Raw genomic sequence first — 4,929 nt, forward strand, 5'->3', positions numbered from 1 at the left:
TACAGTTTGCTTAGAAAAGATACAGGCACCTGCAGTTGTTGCCTACCACAATCACTTTGGAAAGTGATTTTAGAGAGTGGGAAATGATCCACAGAACCCAAATGAGGATAAAATCAGCTTGATTTTAGTAACTTGGACAGGTTAGGTTGTGACCTTTCAGACTGGAATAATTACCAGACTTTTTTGGGTGAATTTGGTGGTCTGTTAATTTTCATTAGATGGAAACCCCTAAATTGAACATAAAAGCCCAATTTAATGTCATTTGGTGAGTGGTTTTGATATTTACAGGGTTATGACTGTTGATTGTAAACTTCCATGTTAGTGCACTGCTTTTCATTGCTTTCTGCATTTGATAGTAAAATTCTATTTTTTGATTGATCTCTTAAGATGCTCTCCAAAGCTGTATGTGTAGCTTTTGACTCATCTGAAGATTCAGAGTCTGTAGCATTTGTATTGACTTAGATATTGACTAAATATTTCTAACTAGAAGGTTTATATTTTCTGAAGATAATTTATAAGGAGAGATTTATATGCAGTTGCAGAAACTTTGATGGAGATCTTGAGTTAAATATTTATCAATAATAAAAAAGTAAGAGTCTATTTTGGGGGATTCCCTGATTTGATTTGTAAAAGGTGTGTCTACCATATTTTTATTTCAGCTAGCATTTCAGCATTTCTAGTATATGTCAAATTTTCTACACAAATATTGCTTCCATGCAGGAAATTTGTAGCACTCATAGATATGCAGTTGCATAGAATAGACATATATGCTTACGTCCTCTATATTTGAAGATGGTTGGAAACCCTGTTTGATATCCATTGATCATTTACACTCTGACCAGTACATAAGTATTTCGCTATTAAGTAGAGAAATGGAATTTGGTATCTATAAAACTATAAAGGAAAATATTTTGTGGAATGGATGTTTTAAGTGCATGTTGTTTTTTGCATATTTCTAAAGATATGAATTGCTGCTAGCTTTGATTTTCTGTCTGTCTATGCATGCAATTACAATCTGTCCACTTAATAATTTTGTATAAATGAAGCCTGTTGAGCCTCTTGATTTCTCTGCATGAATAGAGGGGTAAAGAGTAAGAAATAAGACTTTGATGGAGATGCCTTGGGCTAAGCGGCTAAAGCATTTTTAAAGTCCAGAACTCCAGATAATGTTCAGAAGACAGACACCTCCCTAATTCATTCAGCTATAAGGAGGGGGAGGCGCAACATCATCAGACCTGCAAGATTTTATTATTATATCTAATCTCCATTTTAAAACATAGTTTTAGCCTTTCTGTGGAGTTGATTTCATGGTCTAGAGTAGCCCTCCTAGGGGGGGCTAAAAGGAGAATAATCCAAGGAGATATCTTGCACAGTGATAAGTTGTATTAGAGAAGTATTTTTTTAGAGACCTTTGTCATCTTTTATTAATTGATTGGCTGATTAAGGCTCTTTGCTCTCTTGTCTGATTTTTTCCCTGTAGATTTTTATGTTAAAGTTCAAAACCATTGGGGGTGCAAAACAGAACAGTTTGTCTCCAGCATTTGGCTGATTTAAGGTGCCAGTAGGTTACGTGATTCTGGTGGTGTATTATCAAAAACAGGAACTGGTTTATCTGATTGGTCCTTTAGGGAGGCAGATATCCTATGGATGAACTGTTCTGTTTTACATGTAACTAGAAGTTAGCATGGTGCAAAGCATCATGCCTTGGTGGCGCAGTGGTTAGAATGCAGTATTGCAGGCTAACTCTGCTGACTGCCAGCATTTCGATTCTCACCGGCTCAAAGTTGACTCAGCCTTCCATCTTTTCGAGGTCAGTATGGGGGCAATATGCTGACTCTATAAACCGCTTAGAGGGAGTTGTAAAGCACTGTGAAGCGATATATAAGTCTAAGTGCTATTGCTATCATCAAATACCTTGTTGGCCCCACATAAAATTCAAATATGTTTTTAGAAAATAAAATTAGTCACTGCAGCCTGTTCTGCTTGGAAAAGTGCTCACTTTCCTTAATTGATCTTCCTGGGATATATCTATTCACTTCAAAAGCTGGCCTGCCTTTATGTGTAGAAGTAAGGGAACAAGCATGATGCAAGATTATCAGATGGGTAAATTTGTATATACTAATTTGGCAAGCTTAAATAAATATTTGTTCAAGAAATGAGTGAGAATCCTAACTTGCTCTGTATCAAAACAAAAATGTAAAGAAGTCACATAAATAATGCTGTTCACTGTTTTGTAACTAACATTAAAGGTCTCTAAAAATGTATTGACTTCTATTATATAAAGGTGAAAGAAAAATTACTTGCTAAAGCTCTAGGTAAGGGGAAAAAAGTATGAAAGGTAAGAAAAAAATGTCATTTTCTTTCGTCACAATACAGTACACTTATACAGAATAAGCTGTGCAATCTTAAGTCACTTGGCAGCAATTAAAAATTTAGTTAATTTTACTGTAGATAGCTTATATTGCAACAGGACAGCTATAATCCTATTTTCAAAATTCTGTTTTGCTGGTCAGTGACCAAAATAGATAAACCATAAGCCTGTTAGGGTTCGTGTTTTATATACTCCTAGAAGTCTCTGCCAAGTTTTCCAGAATAAAGGACCATCTTACACTGATATTTTAGGGGGGGGAAACCTTTTAAGCATTTATATTTCTGAATCTTTGATCCAAGATATGGTTTCCAAGAAATTTAGGAAAATTATATAATTATAGCAGGCTCAGATGGGTTAACTTGATTAATTTAAGACTTGTAGACTTCAACTCCCAGACTTCCCCAGCCAGAAATCACTCAGAAAGATTGCTTTCCCGATCAAACAGGCAATGAGGCAGATGGTCTCCATTGCTTTGCTTTTGCATAATTCAGTTTTTTTCCAAACCGAATTATGTATTTACTTATGCAAAAAGCTTTTTCAAAAAATCACTTTGATTGCTATATTGCTAACCAAGTAAGCCTCTACTTCCCATGTTGCCTGAAGATTGTTACATATTTTATACGCAGTTTAACTATTTTGACTCAAAAATTCTTTGGAACAAACAAGCTGGTAGTTTCCTCCTGGAGATGCCTACAGTCTTTCTTGGTCAACTAGGGCTCTCTGACTTTGAAATTACTGGTAAGCCAGTTCAGGAAAGAAGATGAGTGGTGAAGCAGTTCAGGGGATATGATTGCCATTTGAGAAGAACTAAATATTGTGTCTGTTTGTATGTGTGTGCATTTGAATGTATCTAATATACAACCGCTCACTGCTGTGCTATTTTTGACTTCAACTGAAACATTAAATATTTTCTCTCTTGGGTATGCTCTTGTGGGTTGACACCAGTGGTGGGATTCAGCCAGTTCGCACCAATTTGGCAGAACCAGTAGCTAATTTTTTGTGGCCCAGGCCCAGAACGGGCTTCCGGAAGCGTCATCCACACAGAGAACCAGTTGTTCCCATATTTGAATCCCACCACTGGTTGACACACCCCGATTCTCATGCAGTTGGAGTGCGCTTTCCTCATTCAAAATGAGAGGCGAGAAAGTTCTAGAGAAAGATTTAAGTTTTGCAGCAGTCAGTCAAATGCACTTTCTCCTTATGGCGCCAGTTGGACTTGGCACCCATTAAGGTTGCTGTGAGATTTGTATCTTCCTGATTTTTTTCCTCCATTCTGCTGCCCTGCGTTGCCTTGCTTTAGAAGACCGGTTGTGATAGGCCTTTGTCGACATCAGCATTGGATTAGTGACCCTGTCCCGGGATCCCACAGGAGGCAGTGTGAAGCATGTACAGTATTCATTGTCTAAACATGGCACAGAAGGGAGCCTGTCTTTGAAAACTATGGAGGTAATGCATTGAACGCATTCTATTAAATAAGCTGAGCAAGATTTTGTGGCAAAAGCCTACTTCTAACATGAAAATCACGTGTGGCCAACGGAGTAGTTTGCCTTTTGTGCCGTGCTTGCTTTTTGCAGTATATGTGCTTAACAACTTGCTCCAGAACAATAGTGAAATTCTAATAATTAGGAGAGCGTCCCCACGGTGTGCTTAAGCAGAAGCTAGCAACGCACATCAACTTGTTTACTTGTTTCTTCTATATTAGTTTTGTTGTGTGCCTAGTTTTCTACTTAATCTGTCTTGCAAACTCCTTGTCTTGTCTTTGAAGTAGCAGTCCTGAAATGCAATGACTGTAAACATTATTTATAAGTTTATGCTTTTTTTGTTTCAATATTTAAATACGTTTGTCTTCAGGTTATAACCTTAAGAGATCTGTATATTTTTGCTAGGTATTTATGTTTGGTGGCATTTTGATTGTATATTTTGCATTGATTTAAAATATTCTGTATCAAGTACATTGTGACTACTGGATATGCCTAGAAATTTTTTGTTACAAATATAACAGTTAAATTTCTGTTGTACCTATCTCTTGTCTATTGTGTTTTTACGTTGCAGAAACACTCATATATCACACTAAACCCTAAACTTTAGTATAGCGCAAAGTGGAGTCAAACAAACCATATACTGTTCTCTACACGGCTTTCTAGGAAGCAAAAGGAGAGATTACTCAGAACTTTGCTGCAATTTAGCAGCATTGCCTAAGATTAAGTTCTATTTAATGGAAAATCCTTGTTTCTAACTCTGAAAAAGTGTCTTCAGTAAAGGGGAATGAAGCTGCCTATTAAAATGGCACATGATTCAGTCTTCCCCTCCTCTATATAAATGAATATCTCTTTTCCTTTTGTCTCCCTGCTCCCAATATTGTCTGCCTGTTCACCATTAGCCAAGACAATGCAATAGCTTAGCATTTATGTCCTGTCCCTCCCTCCCTCTGAAAGCTTGATGTTTCCTTGACATTAACAATATTTTCCTTTTGGAAGAAGACGGGGCGATTTTAAATGCTTCCATGCCACTTACCCATTCAATTGTCAGAAGAATAAAAAGAACCAATGTTTTTCAGT

This window comes from Vipera berus (genome assembly GCF_964194415.1).
Source record: "Vipera berus genome assembly, chromosome: 2".
NCBI lineage: Eukaryota > Metazoa > Chordata > Lepidosauria > Squamata > Viperidae > Vipera > Vipera berus.